At 39.1% G+C, this 24,902-nt stretch overlaps 1 long non-coding RNA gene and 1 pseudogene across 3 annotated transcripts in view; both read left to right on the plus strand.

The window, feature by feature from the left end:
* The first annotated feature begins 2,524 nt into the window (after positions 1–2,524).
* The window catches only part of LOC135268358 (uncharacterized), a 172,931-nt gene continuing 150,553 nt past the window's right edge, over positions 2,525–24,902 (plus strand). For all 3 annotated transcript variants that reach the window (XR_010336708.1, XR_010336710.1, XR_010336709.1), the window contains exon 1: positions 2,525–2,717. This is a non-coding gene — a long non-coding RNA (uncharacterized LOC135268358). The remainder of the gene's footprint in view (positions 2,718–24,902) is intronic.
* LOC105723029 (small nuclear ribonucleoprotein Sm D2-like) lies at positions 20,829–23,569 on the plus strand (annotated as a pseudogene).

The following is a 24,902-nucleotide window of genomic DNA, read 5'->3' on the forward strand; positions in this document are numbered from 1 at the left end:
AAGCAGAGATAGGCTGAAAACTAGGCCTCAAACCCAAAACAGTCAAGTTGTAAATGCCAAGGAAAAGCTCTTGAAGGAAATTAAAAGTGCTACTCCAGTGAACACAGGAATTATAAGAAAGTGAAACAGCCTCATTGTTGATAAGGAGAAAGTTTTAGAGTTCTGTATAGAAAATCAAACCAGCCACAGCATTCTCTAAAGTCAAAGCCTAATCCAGAGCAAAGCCTTAACGCTCTTCATTTTTATGAAGGCTGAGAGAGGTGAGGAAGTTGTAGAAAAAAAGGGTTGAAGATAGCAGCGGTGGGTTTATGAGATTTAAGACTAGAAGCCCTCTCTCTAACATAAAAATGAAAGGTAAAGCAGTAAGTGCTGATGGAGAAGCTGCAGCAAGTTATTCAGAAGATTTAGCCCAGAACATTGATGAAGATGGCTACACTAAACAACAGATTTTTAGTGTAGACAGGACAATCTTATATTGGAAGAAGACGCTATCCAGGACTTTCATAGCTACAGAAGCTATGGCTTCAAAGCTTCAAAAGACAGGCAACTCTCTTGCTAGGGGTGGTGGTTGAAGCAGATGCTCATTTACCATTCTGAAATCCTAGGACCCTTAAAAATTATGCTAAATCTACTCTGCTATGCTCTATGAATGGAAGAACAAAACCTGGTTGACAGCACATCTGTTTAGCATGGCTCACTGAATATTTCAAGTCCACTGTTGAGACCTACTGATAAAACATGATTTATTAAAAAATATTATTGGTCATTGACAATGCACGTGGTCACTGAAGGGCTGCAATGGAGATGTACAAGGAGATTAATGTTGTTTACATGCCTGCTAACTACAGCATCCATTCTGCAACCTATGGATCAAGGAATAATTCTGACTTTCAGGTTTCAATATTTAAGAAATACATTTCATAAAGTTATAAGTTGCCACAGATGGTGATTCCTCTGATGGATCTGAGCAAGGTAAACCAAAAACATTCTGGAAAGGATTCTTGGTGCCATTAAGAACATTCATGGAAAGAGGTAAAAATATTAGTATAAATAGGAGTTTGAAAGTGAATTCCAACTCTCATTGATGACCTTGAGGGATTCAAGACTTCAGAGGGGGAAATCACTACAGGTATGGTGGAAATAGCAAGATAATTTGAGTTAAAAACAGAGTCTGAAGATGTGACTGAATTGCTGCAATCTTATAATCAAACTTGAATAAATAAGGAGTTCCTTCTTACAAAGTAGAAAAGAGTAGTTTCTTGAGATGGAATCTACTGCTGGTGAAGATGCCGTGAACATTTTTGAAATAATAAAGGATTTAGAATATCAAATAAACTTAGCTGATAAAGCAGTGGGCGAGTTTAAGAGGACTGACTACAACTTTGAACGAAGTTCTCTTGTGTGTAAAATACTATCAAACAGCATTGCATGCTACAGAGAAATATTTTGTGAAAGGAAGAGTCATCAATGCAGCAAACTCCATTGTCTTATTTTAAGAAATTGCCACAGCCACCTTAACCTTCAGTAACTACCTCCTTGATCAGTCAACTGCCATCATTGAGGCAGGATTCTCCACCAGCAAAGATTATGACTTGGTGAAGGCTCAGATGATTGTCAGCATTTTTTAGCAGAAGTATTTTTAAATTAAGGTATTTTAGGGTACCTGTTTCCCCCACTTTCTTTCTGTGTCCCGACCAAAATCACAGTGACCCAACCAGCCGTAGCCATAGGTTTTCCTCAGCTGGCTTGAACCCAAACCAGGTCCTTGAACATTCCCAGGCACTGATAATAGTATCTAGGTTTAATGGAAGGAAACTGACCCTGATCCGGAGCCAAATTCCTTAAATTTTCATGTAAACTCCATCCCCTCACCCCCTGGCTACAGACTTACATGGGTAAAACATCCCTTTTGTATTGCTGTCCATCACAATGATATATTGCATGCAACACCCTGTAAGTTCCTTTAACAAATGTTTTGGACTGATCACTCTGGCATTGAGTGCTTCTTTCTTTAGAATCTCAAACCAGCCCTGTCTCCAAATGGTTTGGTGTACTCTCTTGTGGGAATTCCCCTGTTGCTGCTTTTAAGGCGACTTCAGCTATGGGTTCAGTGAGACAAAACAGGTATGTAACTTGTTTTTTAGACACAATGCTATGCACACTTAACAGACTACAATATCGTGTAAATGGGAATCCAAAAAATGCATGTGACTTCCTTTATTGTAATATACGTTTTATTGTGGTGGTCTGGAGCTGAACTTGGAATATCTCCAAGGTACGCCTATGCTTAAATCTCTATAAACATATAATTTCCAGTGCATACATATTGTTCAAACTACAACATGCTCTATGTTAAAAAGTGACTTAATTTTCTACCTTAAGACATTGATTTAAAGTTTTATCAAAAGTCTTGTGAATAAGTTTTGATGAATCATCAAAACACTGCAGCAGTGCTACATCCTAATTTCTGTGGGAATTTTAAACACAGAAATTTTCAATGAGCAAATAAACTTGCCACAACAAGCCTTTTAAGGAATCTGACCTAAGGACAAAGTCCAAAGGCCAACAGCTGCCTATGGGCCACTGTGTTTTGTACAGAGCCAGACAAATAGAAAGTCACCCACCCAAGAGGGTACTACAGATGTAGATATTTATATTAATAAATGAATCCTGCTGGATCAGAAGTAACATCAAGTCATCACATCAAACCATTTGAGGTAATATTTTCTCTGTAAAATTGATTAGGGCAGTTTTGGACAACTTTTTTTTTAAGTCTATTTTAAGAAACAATTATCTTGAACCAATCTCTATTATGCCAATTCTCTGTCCCGTTATTTTTCGTGTCTAATTGTAATCAATTTAAATATAAACCTGAAAGTTGCATAGGTAGCCTCCAAATCAAATGAGAATGTGTCTTCACATTAGTAATTCTGCTGCTTAATATAGAATTTACTTCTGTAGGAGCTTCGTGTGCATATTAAGATATGACAGACACAGCCTGGGCAACACAGTCAGACCCTATATCTACAAAATATATATATATATATATATATATATATATATATATATATATATATATATATATCTGGGCATGATGGTGCATTCCTCTAGTCCTAGCTACTTGGGAGGCTGAGGTGGGAGGATTGCTTGAGCCCAGGAGTTTGGGGTTTCAGTGAGCTGTGATCATGCCACTGTACTCCATCTGGGGCAACAGACCAAAGACCTTCTCTCTCAAGGAAAAAAAGAAAAGAAATAATGAACAGATTGATTGGTAACAGAATATTTTTCTGTTACCAATTTCCTTGGAGCACCATTTCCTTGGAGCATGAATAAAGGACTCAAGAATCTATAAATAACTCGTGACTGATTTGCCTACTGGTACCTGGAGGAATCTACTTTGATAAGACACTTCTTATTTTAGTAAACTTGGTGAAATTTCTGTTGCTGTTCTATAGCCTGAAAAAAAATCATTTGGGAATTGAAAATCAGGAAGGCCACAGTCTCCATGTGATTGTTTAGAATATGTTGAATTATGCCACAGTCTGAACTGAGGCAAAAATAGCTTAGGAAAGGAGAATTTAATCTGGCTAGAGAAAGGGAATGGAGTATAAATAAATTTTAAAGGTTGGATATGCATGCTATGGCAAGGCTGTTACTTGACAGGTTTAATTTACAGAGTTGGCATTTAGGCTGCAGATAATCCAGATAGACACTGACCTAAGCAGCATTACTGGGGCAGGCCTTACATAAGGAGAAATGTTGGACAATTTCCTGAGAAGCATAATAACATTTATTTAACAAAAGCTATAGTAGTCATGTTTTTTCCCTATCCTAACACAGCTGCTTTTTAACTGGGCATGTTCAACAAACATTGCTATCTTAGTGTATTTCTATAGCTCCATTCATGGTTGGAAGATACTGAACATAAGAGAAAATGAGTATAGAAGCCTCTTGAAATTTTCTTTTTTTCTTTTTTAATTGAGACAGAGTCTCGCTCTGTTGCCCAGACTGGAGTGCAATGGCACAATCTTGGCTCACTGCAACCTCTGTCTCCTGGGTTCAAGTGATTCTCCTGCCTCAGCTTCCCAAGTAGCTGGGATTACAGGCACCTGTCACCACGCCCAGCTAATTTTTGTATTTTTAATAGAGATGGGGTTTCGCCACATTGGCCAGGCTGGTCTTGAACTCATGACCTCAAGTGATTTGCCTGCCTTGGCCTCCCAAAGTGCTGGGATTACAGGTGTGAGCCACCATGCCTGTCCTGAAATTTCTCCTATTTAAACATAGTTGTCATATAATGTATTTCTTTAATCTTCAGACATATTATTTTAATGCACATAATAAATATTCCACCACTATTTATTTGGATACTATCATGTTACTTTTCCAACTAAAATTCTATTAGGGCACCCCATTCCCTGTTTTTCTGAGTTTTCTTTGCAGAGTTCCTACTCTCTCAATCCCGTTAACAATGGTGTTCACTGGAGTTTTGTCCTAGGGCCTCCTGGACTCACTTTCCACTCTCTTTGGGGTTTTCACCTACACCCATATCTGTGGCTGTCAACCTTACCTCCCTCCCCACACATATGTGTTAAATGCCTAGCACATGCCAGGCATTCTGCTAGTTTGTGAATATAAACATGTTTTCTGACCCAATGAAATTTATATACAGTGAGAAAAGAGAGAAAGTAACAAGTAAATAAGTGAAGAATATATTTATAATCTGTGCTGTGAAGGAGGTCAACAGAATGGTTGGGTGACTTACTTTAGACAGTGAAGTCAGGGGTGGTGTCTCCCAGGAGATCCAGATCTAAATGATGACAATGAATCACAAAAAGAGGGGGAGGAAGAGAGATATTTTTGGTGGAGGAAATGACAACACAAAATTTCAGGTGGGAGTTTGGTGGTACTCAAGGAGTTGGAAGACCTGAGGGACTGCAGCAGCACAAGGGAAGGAGATAAGCCTGGATGTCTAGTCGGGACTGTACCATGTAGGACCTCGTAGGCTATGGAAATCATTTGAATTTATTTCACTGACAGTGAATCACACCACATATCAGGAAATGTGTTTTAAGAAAATTGTTTTTCTATTCTGTGGAGAATGGATTGGAGAAGGCCCTAGAGTAGAATTATTTTAAGAGAGTGAAACACTTGAGATTCCTGCCTTGTCAAATGGGAGACAACATTGGTGTTGGCTATGATCAGGACAGTAGAGGCAGAGAAAAGTGGAGAGATTAGAAATATGGAAATAAAATGGAGAAGACTTACATCACAAAATGCCCCACTGCCTCCAAAAAAATTATTGTCAAAGGCCAAACATAGATATAAGGCCATGATTTCAAGCCTATTTTATGCTATGGTACTGAATATATAGGCACACTGATGAAAAGTTCCATAATTTCACATTTTCATTAGCAATTTGTTTGTAAGGAATAAGCTAGAAACTTAAAATAAATAAAGGCACTCAAAGTGTGCTTAGAGAAAGACACTATTTCTGAGGGTTTTAAGAATATAGCAGCGGGACTCCTAGAAATTATTTCGGTTTTCAGAGAACTAAACTCTTGATAGATTTCTATAACAGTAAGAATAGCTAAATTTTATTGTGCTCTTATTATTTTCCAAGCTATAGGCTAAACATATTTGCAATTTTTCGTTGAATTTGTTAGAATAATCAGACTCTGAGATAGAAATTAGTTAAAAAAATCAACTCATAGTGGGTGATACCACTTGAGGTATCTATATAATGAAATATTTTTCAGCTATTAAAAGTATCTTAACATCTTTAACATAAAGAAATGATTGTAATGTTAAAGAAAAAGAAACCATGCTATAAAAAAATAGAAAGAAATAAACCAAAATGTTAACAGGTAAAACTGACATTTAAATACTTTATGGGTGTCATTGGGTGATGTGATGATAAACAATTTTTTTATTTATAACTTCCAATATTTTGTAATTTTTTTCTGAAAATGCTACTCTTACAGCTGGGGAAAAATCATCTCAGATGAATGCTCAAAAAGGTTGCACTGGTAGGTCTGTAGCCTTATTGTACTCTCTGCAGCAGAGATGGAAGCACCAGGTTATCCTAACCTGACAGCAGCTGTCAAAAATATTATAACCACTTTCATTCTGATTCCGTGTTCTTGGAGAATTAATCTGATTATAATTTGCTTTTAATATGTATTTATTTGCCATCAAATGTGAGAGTATAGTCCAACCAGTAAGAAGCTCCCTGGGAGCTTAAAGTTGTTTATGTATCATGTTTGTGGCTATAAACCAAGAGATTGCCTCTAAACATTTGGAAACATCTAAAATCCAAGGTGACTTGGGTATAATGTAAGGGAAGCTGCCCTGGAATGTGATTGTAAGCGGAAGCAAAATCAATTCTATTTTATCTGCCCAGAGGAAGATTGTGAGAACAGAAGGAAGATGATAACTGGGTACACAGAAGAGAAAGGTCTAAAGATTTGAGGGTTGTCAGTGTTTATCAGGCACTGTCTAGGGAAGGGGCATTGAATCTGTACTGAACATGCTGGTTGTTGTAGAAATATACCTTATTATGGGATAGTATTAACAACGTTGACATTTATTGAGTGCTTACTATATGTCGAGTACTGTATTAAGCAGTATATTAATCCTTTCATAAATCTCTCGAGATTGATATTATCCCCATTATAAAAATCAGGACACAAGGAAATGCAGCCTCAGAAAGCTTAGGGTCATACAAATATGTGATGCAGCTGGAATTCAAATCCCAGTGGCCTAACTGCAAGACTCCCTGCTTCCATTACTCTGTTAGGCTGCACTCACGGCCTTGAAATATCCCTTAAGGTTGTTTACTTTCTTATGCTCTGGTTCTTTGCTAAACAAACAAGCTTTTAATTATTAATTTGGCTCCCTACATGTTCTGATCCTGTAAAGGAATAATTCCATTACAAATGCACTGGCATTTGGGCTTATATGTCATCCTTCCATGCGTTTAGTAAAAGTGAATCATAAAATATGATTATGCAATACTTTACTGAAAATCTGCCCTTCCTGTTCATTCTCGTGGCTATTTCAAGAGAAGTTATTCCCTAGACTAATGCTACTCCAAGTGTAGTCTGTGAACTGGTGCCAATCTACAAACTGTTACTGGTCTGAGAAGAGATAAACATAGAAATTGAGAGCAAGCATTTAAAAACTTTTATAGTGATTTGACAGGGTAACTTTCTTACTATTAAACTTAATTTCAAAAATTAGGCTTTGTGACCAGCTGCAATAATTCAAGCCTGTAATCCCAGCACTTTGGGAGGCCAAGGCAGGCAGATCATCTGAGGTCAGGAGTTTGAGACCAGCTTGGCTGACGTGGTGAAAACCCAGTTCTACTTTAAAAACATACACAAATTAGTGGGGCATGGTGATGCATGCCTGTAATCCCAGCTTGGAAAGCTGAGGCAGGAGAATTGCTTGAAGCTGGGAGGTGGAGGTTGCAGTGAGCCTACCTAGATCATGAGCACTGCACTCCAGCCTGGGTGACAGAATAAGATCCTGTCTCAAAAAAAAAAAAGGCTTTGTATTGTTTTTTACTTTTCGCTTTTCTTTTCTTTCTTTTCTTTTTTTGAGACAGAGGCTCTCTCTTGTCACCCAAACTGGACTGCAGTGGCGTGATCTCAGCTCTCCTTAACCTCCATCTCCCGGGTTCAAGCGATTCTCTTGCCTCAGCCTCCTGAGTGGCCAGGATTACAGGTGCCCACCACCACGCCAGGCTAATTTTTGTATTTTTAGTAGAGACAGAGTTTCCCCTTGTTTGCCAGTCTGGTACTTTTCACTTTTCAAGTAATTCATTTTTATTAAGAAGCACTATTATAAATGATGAAAACTATGAAAATTGGTTAGATATGTTATGAAATACATTACCATGAGAGTACCTTCCATACTCTTTCATGAATGAGGCCACTTTATGATATTTCACAATATTATATATTCCTGTATGTCCATCCTGGGTTGCTTTCGTCAAGAAAAAACACCATTCTGGCTAGGAATGGTGGATCACCCCTGTAATCCCAGCACTTTGGGAGGCCGAGGCAGGAGGATTGCTTGAGCCCAAGAGTTCAAAACCAGCCTGAGCAACCCTGCCTCAGGCTCCCAAAGTGCTGGGGTTATACACATGAGCCACCATGCCTGGCTGTGAAATTCATTTTTTAAACCAAATGATTTTTTTGCTGCTGTTTAAGCCATTTTTCTTTTATTTAGTGTTTATTGTGAAAAGTAAATTTGTTGTTTTTACAAGTAAGGATGGAAATAAAACTATCAAATAGCTTTATACATTATCACTTCCCCAAATAACTTCACTTAAGTCCCTGCTGTTTACAATCATTATCTTATGACCCTTTTAATTAATGTAGAACAGCTTTAATCATCTTCGTTACAAAGGAGTATTTATAAGATATTTTTCTTCATTAGTGTGTTATTTGTAAGTATAGACTGATTTCGGTGAAATTAAACTTGTTAATTTCCCAGGGATGGACGTGGTGAACATCAGTGATTCATCTCTCCAGTGCTCTTTTGACTGATAAGGGGAGCAGAATGAGCAAAATGATCTATCCTTCATGCCTCCATACAGTCCAGTCACCCTTCTGGCCTTTGATATGTCCAGTTTAAAACGAATCATCCTTCAAAATTGATTCAGTGCTTACTATCTGCAGGCATTGTAATAGGTGAGTATTGTGGTAGATGAGCACTTTATGAGCATTATCTAACTCTTATGACAATCCTACTTGACAGATGAGGAAACTCCTTCCATATCTTTGTTTCTTTCTTGAAACGCTCTTGCTTTGCCTACATTTCTTATGTCTTCCTCTGCCTCCCTGCCTTATAGGTGTTGGTATTTTAAAGAATATTTCATAATCTCTCTCTGCCATTCTTATACACTTTACAATTTCAGACTTAGAGGACTTCTTTGTTCTCAACTTCCAAACATTCAATGATGACTCTAAGATGTGCTTCCAGTAAAGTCTTCTCTTCTGAGCTCTGGATGTATATCTGTTGCCATGGGATAAACTGAGACACCTCATATTCAACATGGCTTAAGCTGAGCTAATAATCTCTCTTCCCCATGAGACCTGTTTATCTTACTGTTATCATGAGACAATGACTGGAACTTTGTCCCTCAGGTGCTCAAGCCACAGACATGACAGTCTTACTAGTTTCCTCCCTTTTCCTCTTTTCTGTCTGACTGGCTATTACATTCTATTGAGTCTGGAGAGCAGTGGCTTAGAAATTGTCCCCCTCCTTCTAATTTTTTACTGTCAAAAGTCTTAACTTATTTGTTCACATTTGTTCCTTTCTTCCTTCCCTGATTCCTTCTCTCCTCTGTCCCTCCCTCCTTCCCTGTTTTACTTCCTTCCACAATATGTTCTGAGCTGTATTGCAATAACTTAATTCAATGACTTGTCTTGTCCCATCTAATCCATCCTGTCTTTAAAAAAATCCATATGTTGAGTATCATTTTTAAAAATGCATATCTGATCTTGCTATTCTACGTCTCAAAATCCTCCAAAGATTCTACACTGACTTTTAGATAAAGTCCAAACTCTTTTGCAAGGTATTTAAGGCTCTTCAAGATCATGACTGCCTTATAGCCCTACCTCCTGCTCCACTCCATTATGCTTTCTAGACATTTGAAACCAATTTGTGATTTCTAACATATATGCCACACTTTTTCAGACTTCCATGGCTTTGTACCTGCAATTCCTTTCACCTGGAATGTTCTCTTGCTACTTCCCCTAAAACCTAATATTAATTTTTATTACTATTTATTTTTATTTATGTATTTTTTAAAAACAGAGCCTCCCTCTAGCCCTGGCTGAAGCGCAATGGTGCAATCTTAGCTCACTGCAACCTCCGCCTGCGGGGTTCAAGCGATTCTCGTGCCTCAGCGTCATGAGTAGCTGGGACTACAGGCATGCACCACTACACTCAGATAATTTTTGTATTTTTAGTAGAGATAGGGTTTTGCCATGTTTGCCAGGCTGGTCTCAAACTCCTGCCCTTAGGTGATCCACCTGCATTGGCCTTCCAAAGTGCTGGGATTACAGGCATGAGTCACCACACCCCATACCTAATATTAATTTTTAAATTTTAAATTAAGTTTTCCTGACTTCCCCATCAACACAGGTATTCCATTCCCTGTACTTTCACTGTACCTTGCAAATATCTCTATTGCAGCATTGATCTCATGATGATAATCATTTTTTAAACATCATCTATCTCCCTCATACCCTTTGAAGAATTCCAAGGCAGAGGCTGTGTTCTATTAATTTCCCTGTGCTTAACACAGTACTGGGCACATAATGAGTATTTAATAAGAAACTAGCATATTTTATGCTATTATTGTTTCATGCTCAATTTAAGGATGTTTGCATGACTGTGCTAGTGTTTGGTAGAAAACAGAAACCCTAAGAAATAGGATCTGGCAGCAGACAATGAGATTAGAGGATGAAATCAAGAAATGATGATGATAAAAGATGGGTTTATCTTGAATAGTATCACCTAAGTGCTACAGATTGTTTACTAATTTCTGCTTGTTATATTTGGGCATTTCTTGTAAAAGCCGATTAACAACTCACTTTTGCGTTACTGTTTAGAATAATCATACTTTTTATTCTTTGAAATTAATAACAAGAACAGACAAGCAGTATCAGTGACTCAGGAATAAATTATTGATGTGGTACAGATTCACTCAAAGCGATAGGGACATGCTGATCTCTTTGGCAAAGCCTTTGCTCAGAGAATTTTAGACTTAACTTCCCCTGTGGTATCATCCTCCCATTGTGCATTATGTGGCATACAGAAACCACGCCCTGAGAAAATGCCTAACAAGGCACATCTAGGGCAAGGTTGCCGTAATATCTTTAAGTTGTTTTATTAGGCAGAGGATGGTGGCTCATGCTTGTAATCCCAGAACTTTGGGAGGCTAAGGCAGACAGATCACTCGATGCCAGAAGTTCGAGACCAGCCTGGCCAACATAGCAAAACGCTGTCTCTACTAAAAATGCAAAAATTAGCCAGGTGTGGTGATATACACCTGTAATCACAGCTACTTGAGAGGTTGAGGCAAGAGAATCACTTGAAGTGGGGAGGCAGAAGGTGCAGTGAGCTGAGATCACACCATTGCACTCCAGCATGGATGACAAAGTGAGAATCCGTCCACCCTCCGAAAAAAAAGTTTAATTGAGAAGTGTGTTGTAGGCTGGGCATGGTGGCTCACGCCTGTAATCCAAGCACTTTGGAGGCCAAGGCGGGCAGATCACCTGAGGTCAGGAGTTCAAGACCAGCCTGACCAACGTGGTGAAACCCCGTCTTAAAAAAAAAAAAAAGAGAGAGAAGTGTATTGTATGTTCTATTGACTAGTGGATAATCTGTAAATACATTTAAATTGCTGACTGATCAGTGGTATTGATAAAGAGCTTATTTAAGAACAGATTTTACAATATAGAGGGCCCTCTACTTATAATGGTTCAACTTACAGGATTTTCCCACTTTTGCCATGGGCGTATTGGGATACTAAATGTATTTTCAACTGAAAATATTCTTTGACTTAAGATGGGTTTATTAGGACATAACCTAATTGTAAGTTGTCAAGAAGTATCTGTATTTACACTAGTTTTCCTCCAATTACATCCTTTTTGAGAAGGGAAAGCCTTGTAGGTGGCTACTGTATATATAGGGCCTAATTCAGGATGGTAAATGCCCTGTGATTGTCACACCCTAGTTAGGGTTTTATTCTGCAACCATGAACACAATTTATGATACTATGAAAACCATTAGAAAAGACCCTTAAGGTTCTTAGTATTTAAAAATTCTTGGCTTCTACAAAGTTATCTTTTATTTTAAAAGGTTTTTTATCTCTTCAAAGCACTGTAACTACATAACCCAGCCTTTCTACCTGCAATGGTCATTGTAAAAGGAAATTGTGAAGTGTTTATATCTACATGCCTTGTTGGAGGAGCTGAGATTTAAAAAGATCTTAGAGTGATGAAAGGCAGCAAATGCAATAAGGGGCTGGGAAATAAACTTTTTCTAAACATAAGATGAAAGACTTTTAGAGCTATGTAAAGGTAGAGCTGGAAAGGCCTGGAAGATCCTCCAATTATACCTCAGGAAACAGAGCTCTGGAAGGGTAAGTGACTCATCCTATCCAAGTGCTCACAGAAAGTGGCATTTATCTCAGAGCCAAAGGGAGGTTCTCAGAACAGAAGTGAATCTTGCATTTCCATGCAATTTAACTCCTCAAATGTTTTCCCTCTTATTATCTGATTGCATTTCTTCCTGACTCTCACACTGTATTGGGAGGAGCTATCTCATTTTACTTAAGAAGAGATTAGAATTCATCTAGTAAATGAGCCAGTCAAAACTTAAAACTGGGTCAGGTGTGGTGGCTCATGCCTGTAATACTAGCACTTAGGGAGGTGGAGGCAGGTGGATCACTTGAGGTTAAGAGTTTGAGACCAGCCTGGCCAACACAGTGAAACCTCATCTCTATACAAAAAACACAAAAATTAGCTGTGTGTAGTGGCACACACCTGCAATTCCAGTTACTAGGGAGGCTGAGGTGGGAGGATCACTTGAGTTGAGGAGGTAGAGGTTGCAGTGAGCTAAGATCCTGCCACTGCACTCCAGCCTGGGTGACAGAGCGAGACTGTATCTCAAAACAAAAAGAAAACAACAAAAAAACTGAAACCTGAACTCCCAGACTCATTGTTCCTTTCATAAAATTGAGATCCACGGATCTATTAATTAATACTCAAATTTCTCTGAGGTTGTGGCTTCCAAACCTTTTAGAGGCACTTGGGATGATTTTGATTCACAAGGTGGGGTCTGTGAATCCTAAAAGCTCCCAGGTACTGTTGTTGTTAGGTAGCGCATCATTGCTAGGCAGAGTGGATATATGCCTTTAGTAATATAAATTTAGTATGTCATTCAGGGAGACAAAATCCTCTATAATGGCTGCAATAGGCACAAGAGTTTTTGTGGTGCCAAGAACTGTGATAGCAGCAGCAGCTACACTGGCAGTAGTAATACTTCTGGTAACCCAGACCCCATGACATTTATACAAATGGATTGCTGAAGACACAGGACAAAGGGAGATACTCTCTGGCCATCATAATTTCAAGGATTTTCCATCCTATTAGTCTAGATCTAATCTAATGAATGTGACAAGAATATTGAATTATTAAATATTCTGATTTCCAGGGAACTCTCCAAAGGTCTTTGTTTTCATTCTAAAAATCTGACTCAGTCCTCTAATGATGGAAATGTTTGCCCTGGAGGGTCATGTACTCCTATTCAGGGCAGTCTCTAAAGATCTACAAAATCCATTTATTTTCTTTCTTTCGTTTTTTTGTTCTTTCTTTCTTCTTCTTCTTTTTTTTTTCGCTTTTTTTTTTTTTTTTTTTTTTTTTTTTTTTTTATACCGAGTGTCTCTTTTGTTGCCTAGGCTGGAGTGCAGTGGCACAATCTCTGCTCACTGCAACCTCTGTCTCCCGGGTCCAAGCGATTCTCCTGCTTCAACCTCCCAAGTAGCTGGAATTACAGGCATGTGCCACCACACCTGGCTAATTTTGTATTTTTAGTAGAGACAGGGTTTCTCCATGTTGGTCAGGCTGGTCTCAAACTCCCAACCTCAGGTGATCTGCCTGCCTCAGCCTCCCAAAGTGCTGGGATTACAGGCGTACCCACCATGGCTCGCCCAGAACTCATTTTCTTTGCTGAGCCAACTAGATCTTCTCTGAAGAAGAAAGGGTCAGTTAGCACTATTCTTACTTTACCAGAAATGAACAGCAATTGTGATGGGAATGGAAAGATTAAAAGAAATGGAGGTATGAGTCTCCCAGAAATATATGGAATAATTCCTGCTTTGCTTGGCTGTGCTCTGATATCAACCACATGTTAACAGAAACCATACCATGTGCTTCAGAACTTCCGACATTGCTGCTAAAAACACAATTGTCTACTTGTATGATTCCGACAAAATTTCTGCAAAAATCTACTATACACCAGCATTGCCTAAGAGGTGGATTTACAAACATAAATAAAAGTAAGATTGTCCCCAAAAGTGACCTATATGTAAACAGTGACAATACAGCTTGATACATTTCTTCCTTTCTTTTTTGAGACAGAGTCTTAGTCTGTCACCCAGGCTGGAATGCAGTGGCATGATCTCAGCTCACTGCAACCTCTGCCTCCCGGCTTTAAGTGATTCTCGTGCCTCAGCCTCCCCAGTAGCTGGGACTACAAGCCACCATGTCTGTCTAATTTTTGAGTTTTTAGTAGAGGTGGGGTTTCACCATGTTGGCTAGGCTGGTCTTGAACTCCTGACCTCAAGTGATCTGCCTGCCTTGGCCTCCCAAAGTACTGGGATTATGGTGTGAGCAACCTCGCCCAGCCTAAATTATATAATAGATGCTCCTTATTGTGTGCTGTGATAAGGCTAAGGAGAGACACCTAATTCTGCCTGGAAGGTTGTAATGTGAGAGTTGGGGTAAAGCCCGTGAAACAGTCTTCTAAGGATTTGGGACTATAGTCTAGAAGAAAGTATATAAGAATTTCTGGTCAAGTTTTGGACAAGATACTCCCAGTATTATGATAAAAGAACATGAATAGAATGCTTTTCATATGCTTTGAGATTTAAGAGAGACCAGAAGCTTGACAAGAATAGAGAAAATTCCTACTGTAATGGAATATACTTAAAAAGAAACTGTAAAACTAAATTGTAACTAAATAAACTTCTGGTGAGGATTGTAAAGTATTTTATTGCCTCTGAGAGGAGGCTACCATCTGTTAATTTGAATATTTGTGCTTTCAGTCTTCTGAATTTTTTTCAAATTTAAAGCACTGAATTACTCCTCCCCTACCCAGATATACTTAATGTCTATGGAAATTTCTAGATTGGTAATTGGAAATTTTCAGGTGTGGTTCTAAGCCTCTTAAAATAAGGCCAACTGACATCAGTAACTTTGATGCCCTGCTATTTTTCTTTTGTATTTTCTGTTTTAAACAACTGTAGCCATAACCTTTAAATAACCTGAGTCAAATATGTTAATTGTACTCCATTACAATTATAATCCCAGGCTGGGCAATGGTTTTGTTTAGTTGTTATATTCATGCCACAATTCCTCTTCCTTTCTCCTCTCCTACAGTCCTTCAGTGAATTTAGAATCATAAATAGTTTTCCTACTCCTATACACAAAGATACTAAATTCGAATTCCTCCAACTTAATCAGTGATAATTCCGTCAACTCTTTACAGGGAAGCTACACATTCCTTAGCTGTCATTCATTAGTTAGAACACCAAGATCTAAATATGTGTTAATGTCGAGGGAAGGCTGACAAATTTAGCTACACTGAGACACTAAAATAGCTATACTGCATGACACGATACCAAACTGGCTTTCATTAACCTGCCTTGGCCAAGAAGAACTTTATTTTTAGGCCACCCATGTAACTGGTTATTTATAAGGAGGAAGCACCTTGACCTTTGGCTTTCACTATTGAACACACAGCCATTGAGACCAAAAGTTCAGTTACCACAGGAGTCTATCTGAACCCGAGTCACTAACAGCATCCCGTTACTTTATGGCCCTGAAGCATGGTTTCCAAAACAAAACTTCAGCCTTGTGTTAAAAGCAAAGCTTTGACATAATCAACAGATTGCATAGAACTAAGCTGTATCACACAATTACTGAGGACTTATTTGATTAGACAAAATGTGTAGTTCAAAGTTGAATAGTATACTTTGAAGGAAAAATGTCTTGAATATAATCAACGTACACAGATATACATTCTCTCTACTACTTTGCAACTTTGGTGACAAATACAGTTCTGGTACATCTGTATGATGAATCTTGTGCAACTACCTACAGCAGTTCCCAAGAAATATTCATAAAAAAAGGTTATGATCATAAAACAATGTTAAAAGTAATGAACTTTAATGACATAATGCTAGTTTTGAGACAAAATATTTGTACATAGGAAAAAAGCCTAGAAAGAAATATGTGAACATGCATATAGTGACTATTTGTGAATCAGTATGAATTGTGGATGTTTTATTTTCTATTTTTTTTTTGTTGTCCAAATTACCCACAGTGGCCAGGCATGGTGGTTCACGCCTGTAATCCCAGCACTTTGGGAGGCTGAGGCCGGTGGATCACCTGAGGTCAGGAGTTTGAGAACAACCTGGCCAATATGGTGAAACCCCGTTTCTACTAAAAATACAAAAATTAGAAGGGCACAGTGATGGGCACCTGTAATCTCAGCTACTCGGAGGCAGAGGCAGGGAGAATTGCTTGAACCCAGGAGGCAAAGCCTTCAGTGAGCTGAGATCATGCCACTGCATTCTAGCCTGGGCAACAGAGGGAGACTCTGTCTCAATTCGAAAACAAACAAACCAAAAACCAAAATCACTATAGAAATGTTTCAAAACAAACCTCCCAACCACATATGCACCCCAACTAAGGCTCAAGGCGCTCTTACAGGCCCTTTATCATGAAAGTTGGTGTGGCCTACTCACCCCTCTCTATAGCAGTGTTCTCTCTTCAGGTAGAGACGTCCAAAGAACGCTTCAGCCTTAGCAGCTTCGCTCTCAGTTCACCAAGTGGTAACCCCAGCCTCCCGCAACTCCTTTTATACTCCAGAAAGAGACGGTGGGCACACCTCTTCCTCCCTGATTGATTACATTATCTCTGAATAATCACATTATCTTTTTTTCACACCACTGTTAATTGCAATCCTGGGAGGAGCTCAAGAAGCATTTTGTTTTGAATCTATTATGTAGATTAAAAAACCCAATCACTGAGGGTTACCTAGTATGGCTCACATTTCTCAGTTTAGAAGTTTTTCTTTTAACATTTTTTATTTGTTTAAACTTTTCAAATTGACACATAATAACTGCACATATTATGGAGCACATAGTGATGTGATATATATAATGTATAGTGATTAATTAGAGCAGAGTAATTAGTATATCCATCATCTCAAACATTTATCATTTCTTTATGTTGTGAACATTCAGCACCCTCCTTCTAGCAATTTGAAACTGAATATTATTAGCTATAGGTATCCTACGATGCTACAGAACACTATAATTTATTCCTATCTAGTTGTAATTTTGTATTTTTTATATCTTTTATTTTTTTTTTTTGAGACAGAGTCTTGCTCTTGTCACCCAGGCTGGAATGCAGTGGCACGATCTTGGCTTACTGCAACCTCCACCTCGTAGGTTCAAGCGATTCTCCTGCCTCAACCTCTGGAGTAGCTGGGATTACAGGCGCCTGCCACCACGCCTGGCTAATTTTTTTGTAGTTTTAGTAGAGACAGGATTTCACCATGTTGGCCAGGTTAGTCTTGAACTCTTGACCTCAGGTGATCCACCTGCCTCAGCCTCCCAAAGTGCTGGGATTACAGGCATGAGCCACCGTGCCTGGCCTAATTTTGTGTCCTTTAACACATCTCTCCCTATTTCTCTTTTCCCTCTACCCTTCCAAGCCTCTAGTATCCTTTGTTCTACTTTTTACTGCTGTAAGATCAGCTTTTTTTTTTTTAGCTTTGAGCATGAGTGTTTAACTTTCTGTTCCTGCCTTATTTCACTTAACATAATGTCCTCCAGTTCTATTCATGTCGCTGCCAATGACAGGATTCCATTTTTGTATGGCTAAGTAGTATTCCATTGTGTATATACATATCCCATAAAGGTTTTATTTTATTTTGTTTATTCATTTATTTTGGAGCCAAATTTTCACTCTTGTTGCCCAAGCTGGAGTGTAGTGGTGTGATCTTCACTCACTGCAACCTCTGTCTCCCAGGTTCAAGTGATTCTCCTGCCTCCTGTAGTGAAGAAGCAGGAGGCCAAGAAAGTGGTGAATCCCCTGTTTGAGAAAAGGCCTAAGAAATTTGGCATTGGACAGGACATCCAGCCTGAAAGAGACCTCACCTGCTTTGTGAAATGGCCCCGCTATATCAGGTTGCAGTGGCAGAGAGCCACTCTCTATAAGCAGCTTAAATTGCCTCCTGAGATTAATTAGTTCACCCAGGCCCTGGACCATCAAACAGTACTCACCTAGCTTAAGCTGGCCCACAAGTACAGATGAGGGACAAAGCAAGAGAAGCAGCAGAGGCTGTTGGCACAGGCAGAAAAGAAAGCTGCTGGCAAAGGGGACGTCCCCACTAAGAGACCACCTGTCCTTTGAGCAGAAGTTAAGACTGTCACCACCTTGGTGGAGAACAAGAAAGCTCAGCTGGTGGTGACTGCACACGACATGGATCCCACTGAGCTGGTTGTCTTCTTGCCTGCCCTGTGTCATAAAATGGGGGTCCCTTACTACATTATCAAGAGGAAGGCAAGACTGGGACGTCTAGTTCACAGGAAGACCTGTACCACTGTCGCCTTCACACATGTTGACTCGGAAGTCAAAGGCACTTTGGCTAAGCTGGTGGAAGCTGTCAGGACCAATTATGATGACAGATACGATGAGATCTGCCATCACTGGGGAGGCAATGTCCTGGGTCCCAAGTCTGTGACTGGCATCACCAAGCTCGAAAAGGCAAAGGCTAAAGAACTTGCCACTAAACTGGGTTAAATGTACACTGTGGAGTTTTCTGTTCATAAAAATAATTAAAATAATACAAATTTTCCTTCAAAAAAATTAAATCAGGGTTGTGTTTACATTAACTCAGTAAACCTTTTCTGAACTTCTACCATGGCCCCTGGGCTGTGTTTGGAGACAGGAATAGAAGGAGAAATAGGACATGGTCACAGGCTCTACATAGCTCATAGGCTGCTATGATGGAGACAAGGAAACTGGGAGCATCTATGTAGGAAGGTGGCATAAGGATATATTAATACTGCTGTGAGTAGCGAACACTTTATGTGCTTGCCTGGTGCCATCCTAAGCCTGTTCTATGTATCAATTCATTTTATCCTCACAACAAACCTATGAAGTAGATCTTGTGATTTTCCTTACATTGCAGATGACAAAACTGAGGTACAGAAAAGTTATGTCACACAGTGAACAATCTGAATCTGGATTCAAAGCCTGGCTTCAGATTATAACAACTAACAGTATTGCAGAAAGTGCTATAATAGGGAAAATAGGAAGTGCTAAGGGAAATCAGAGAGGGTCATCTAACTGAAACCTAGGATTCAGAAAAAACCTAGGATTCATGAAGAGATTATGACTTCAGGGCTGAGTTGTGGAAGAGTAGCAGGTTTTGGAATATGGGGGGTGTGGGCAGGAAAGAAACAGGAATTGCCTAAAGAGAATTAAGTTCCTGATTGTGAAAGAATGTATATTCCATACTAGGGAATATGAAATGGTGAGATAATGGGGAATTTCAAAGGGTTTTAAGCAAGAAAACCTTAAGTCAAATTTGTGGTTTTTAAATAAATAGGTCTTGGAGAGAGCAAGAACAAAGACAGAGAGACAAATTTGGGGCCTGTGTAGCATTAAAAAATCTGCCCCCACCCCGGCCGGGCAAGGTGACACATGCCTATAATCCCAGCACTTTGGGAAGCTGAGGTGGGTGGATCACTTGAGGTCAGGAGTTTGAGACCAGCCTGGCCAACAAGGTGAAATCCTATCTCTACTAAAAATACAAAAATTAGCCAGTCATGGTGGCACACGCCTGTAGTCCCAGCTACTTGGGAGGCTGAGATGGGAGAATAGTTTGAACCCAGGAGGTGGAGGTTCCAGTGCGCTGAGATTGCACCATTGTACTCCAGTCTGGAAGACAGAATAAGACACTACCTCAAAAAAAAAAAAAAAAAAAAAAAAATCTCTCCCACTAACCTGTAAATTCCGGAAAGGCATTCTCTTGAATGTGATTAATCTTATTATATCTGAGTAGAGCAGAGCCAAAATGGTGCCTGCCAAAGGAGAATGCTCAAATACATTTTTGATGGGAAATAAGTGAAAACCAATTATCACTACTTTAATCCAAAACTTTTTTAAAAGAACGTTTTCTCAATTTTATTAAGGTTTAAAGAATAATTGACAAAAATTAAATGTACTTATGGTGCACTGTGTGATGTTTTGATATATATAGATATACATTGTGAAATAAATGAAGCTATTTAACATATTCATCACCTAACATTTTTTTGAGATGAGAAAATTTAAGATCTAATCTATTTGAAATTTTCATGTGTGTAATACATTATTATTAACTATAGTCGCCATGCTCTGTAATAGATCTCCAGAACTTATTCATCCTAACTAAAAGTTGTACTTTTTTTTTTTTTTTAGACGGGGTTTCACTCTCATTGCCCAGGCTGGAGTGCAAGGGCACCATCTTGGCTCACTGCAGTCTCTGCCTCCCAGGTTCAAGTGATTCTCCTGCCTCAGCCTCCCAAGTAGCTGGGATTACAGGCATGCACCATCATGCCTGGCTAATTTTGTCTATTTAGTGGAGATGGGGTTTCACCATGTTGGTCAGGCTGTTCTTAAACTCCTGACCTCAAGTTATCTGCCCACCTCAGGCTCCCAAAGTGTGGGATTACATGCATGAGCCACTGCACCTGGCCAAATGTTGTACTCTTTAACTAACATCTCCTCTTTTTCCCCTAACCCTCAGCCCCTGGCGACCACCATTCTAGTCTCTGATTCTATGACTTTGACTTTTTTAGATTTCACTTATGAGATCATAAACTGTGTGTCTTTCTGTACCTGGCTTACTTCACTAAGCAAAATGTCCTCCAGGTTCATTCATGTTTAGCAAATAACAGTATTTCCTTTTTAAAGGCTAAATCATATTCCTGTGTGTGTGTTTGTGTGTGTGTGTGTGTATACTGTATATACATGTTATGTATATGATTTTCTTTAACCACATTTTAAAATCTACATTTTCTTTATTCATTGGCTATTGTGAATGATGTTGCAATGATCAAGGGAGTATAGATGTATCTTTAACATACTGATTTCATATCCTTTGGATATATACCCAGAGGGATTGCTAGATCATATAATAGTTCTATTTTTAACATTTTTAAAACTCTGAAACTACTTTTTGGATATTCTTGATTTAAGCAAAAGAGTAAATACATTTTGAATAACAGAACCAGGTTTCTTTTTAAAAATTTTTTTTTTTTTCCTTCTTAGAAGTAGGTTTCTAACTGCTAGAGAAAAGTAGATAAAAATATGGAACATGTGAAAGCTAGAATGAATCTTGGAGTATTGGATGTCTAATAATATTCAGATTTTGGTTCCTAAAAACTATTTTCCTTTATAAAGAAACAGGCCTTATTGAGAAATGACTGGTTCCAAGACTGGGTCAGGATAAGTACAAGATAAGACTGGAAATTTCTTTCTTTCCTTTTTTTTTTTTGATACAGTGTCTCACTTTGTTGCCCAGGCTGTAGTGCAATGGCACAATTTTGACTCACTGCAACCTCTGCCTCCCAGGTTCAAGCAATTCTCCTATCTCTGCCTTCCAAGTAGCTGAGATTACAGGCATGCACCACCAGGCCCAGCTAATTTTTTTGTATTTTTAGTAGAGATGGGTTTTAACCATGTTGGCCAGCCTGGTCTCGAACTCCTGACCTCGTGATCTGCCTGCCTCGGCCTCCCAAAGCGTTGGGATTACAGCCGTGAGCTGCTGTGCCCGGCCTAAGACTGGAAATTTCTTGAGCCACAAATTAAGAAAGTACTCAAGGGGAGTGAACCGAGAGCTTAGCAACCAACATGAGCCTCCTCAACAAGCCCAAGAGTGAGATGACCCTGGAGGAGCTGCAGAAGTGAAAGGAGGAGGAATTTAACATGGGTCCACTCTTTGTGCTCACTCAGTCCGTCAAGAACAACACCCAAGTGCTCATCAATTGCCGCAACAATAAGAAACTCCTGGGCTACGTGAAGGCCTTGGATGGGCACTGTAACATGGTGCTGGAGAACGTGAAGGAGATATGGACTGAGGTACCCAAGACTGGCAAGGGCAAGAAGAAGTCCAAGCCAGTCAACAAAGACTGCTACATCTCCAAGATGTTCCTGCATGGGGACTCAGTCATCGTGGTCCTGTGGAATCCGCTTATTGCCAGCAAGTAGGAGCCACCTATCCCTATCAGTCAACAGAACTCACTCCCCTGTCCTACAGAGACTACCGCCCCTGGTGTTGAGAATAATAAAGCTCTGTGTTTTTTTCTAGAAAAAAAGAAGGAAAGTACTCAAAAACAGAAGAAGAAAAAGACATGAAAAGGACACAAAACCTGCTTGAAGAGACTTTCAGTTGCCCCATATCTGAGACAATTTGAGTATCAAAATAAGAAAAGATAGAAACAGATTATAACTCACTGAATGAAAGGAGAATCAATGAATCCGTACTTAAATGAGTATTTGAGTGAGAAGGGAAACCTCCTTATAGTAGAATGGCAACTGGTACGTGTTGAAGAAATGGCAGAATTAGAAATCACCATTTGGAAACTATTATTGTAATAATTTATGATCTAATCATCAGCAGATGATAAAACTAGTGGATGAAAGTTTGATATGTATGTGACATTTATATAACTAAAGTATCTCTTTGGAGACATTAATTGTAAAGGGAAAAGTAGTTATTTTAGAAATATGGTAGTCATCACCTTGACCAAGTGACCAAAGTTAATATCTTCAGTAATGGGAGAAATTAACATCAATTTCCTGATGTTAATTTCCTATCATTTTCCTATCATTTCCTGATAGGATACATGGAGGAGAAAATAACATCGCTTCAGGAATATTCCTGCCAAATATGTATATCCTGAATCTAATAATGAGGAAACATCAGAAAAACCCAAACTGAGAAACTGAGAAATTATTCTGAGTATAATTGGCTTGTACTAATCAGAAACATCAAGGTTATAGAAGATAATGACTGACCTACTATTAAGATGAAAGCAAACATGACATGATGACCCGAGTCAGTATGTAACCCAGGTTTTTATTTTACTATAAAGGATTATTACTTTGACAACTAAAGAAATTCGAGCTAGTGTGGATTAGCTAACAGTATCGCACTGATGTGAATTGCTGATTTCGATAACTGTGCTGTAGTTGTTAAGAGAATATATATTCCTGTTTTTGGACCCTGGGGTTTTAGGACACTAAAGTTTTAAGGATTTCATGTCTGCAACTTACTTCCAAACAGTATATAGAAATAAATAATGTGTATCCATATATAGAGAGAGGATGATGAAACATGTGGCAAGATGTTAAAATTCAGGGAATCTGATTGAAAAGTATGCAGGAATTCTTTATATTTTTCTTGCAACTTTTCTGTATATCTCAAATTACATCAAAGAATGTTTAGAAAACTAAGATGATGGCTGGGTGGAGTGGCTTATGCCTGTAATCCCAGCACTTTGGGAGGCCAACGTTGTGGGGGATCACCTGAAGTCGGGAGTTCGAGACTAGCTTGACCAACATGGTGAAACCCGCCTCTCCTAAAAATACAAAATTAGCCAGGCATGGTGGTGCATGACTGTAATCCCAGCTACTCAGGAGGCCAAGGCAGGAGAATCGCTTGAACTCAGGAGGCAGAAATTGCGGTGAGCCGGGATTGCGCCATTGCAGTCTGGGTGACAAGAATGAAACTCCATCTCAAAAAAAAAAAGAAAGAAAACTAAGATGATTTGTGGTAAAGCCCTCTGGACAGCTGTCCAAGGAACAGTGTATGACAGTCTTTATTCCTCACCATTGTAAGTAGAATTAGGGCATACCAGCTCATAGGCAGAAAAGGAAACTCCTCTACATGAAATATGGGGGTTGGGGCAGAGAACTACAATGTGAGGAAGAAAATGGAGGGTTGAAAACCAAAAGTTCATTAAACTCTGCACTACTCTGTTTCTTTATATTTGTAAAAAAGTTTATAAACAACCCCTAAAAACAGAATAACAAGGGAATGTCAATGCCTTTGTGTACAAATAAACATGAAGAATCAAATGAAATCTACTTGGTTTGGGGTTCTAAAAGATACTCTTTTTACATTGTGAGCTGGGTAGAAAGTTGCTAGAAATTAAGCTAGAGGCAGACAGGCAGGAGAATGTCATTATAAGTCTGACTTGACATAGGAGGCACTACATGACTTGCCCTAGGTCTTTCAGTAAAGGTTAGGGTTTGTTTCCCAAATCTTGAGCTCTTGACTAGGGAACCAATTGGATGAATGGGCACAGTGTGTAGGTCACAATCTTCTTTCCATGTTCATGTGATATACCCTTCCTCATGTTCAACCATCAACACTCTGCCTTATGAATACTTAGATGCATTTATTCAATGAACAATTACCATTCTTCCTGTCAGAGACTGTTCTCAGTATGAGACAAAATAGTGAATAAGTTAGATAAGATACCTTTTCATAAAGAGCTTATATCTACATTTTAGTGGGAGGATTAGACAGTAAACAAGATTCAAATATTTCAATATGACTATTGCAACTTTTGAAAAGTTCCAAGAAGGAAACCTGTAGGAAGATATAACTGAAAGAAAGAAAAAGAAGGCCGGGCACAGTGGTTCACCCCTGTAATCCCAGCACTTTGTGAGGCCGAGGTGGGTGGATCACTTGAGGTGAAGAGTTCAAGACCAGCCTGGCCACCACGGTGAAACCATGTCTCTACTACAGATATGGAAAAAAAAAAATTAGCCAGGTGTGGTGGCAGGCACCTGTAATCCCAGCTACTGGGGAGGCTGAGATAGGAGAATTGGTAGAACCCTGGGGGTGGAGGTTGCAGTGAGCCAAGATTGCGCCACTGCACTCCAGCCTGGGTGACAGAGCAAGACTCTGTCTCTATCTCAAAAAAAAGAAAGAAAAGAAAAGAAAAAAAAGAAAGAAAGAAAAAAAGAAGTTTTCAGATCTTCCCTGAGTAGGGTTCATTTTGGTTGCCATCTGAATGATCACAAAAT

This window comes from Aotus nancymaae, unplaced genomic scaffold (assembly GCF_030222135.1).
Source record: "Aotus nancymaae isolate 86718 unplaced genomic scaffold, 86718_ANA_hifiasm-v0.15.2.pri h1tg000040l, whole genome shotgun sequence".
NCBI classification, from domain to species: Eukaryota; Metazoa; Chordata; class Mammalia; order Primates; family Aotidae; genus Aotus; species Aotus nancymaae.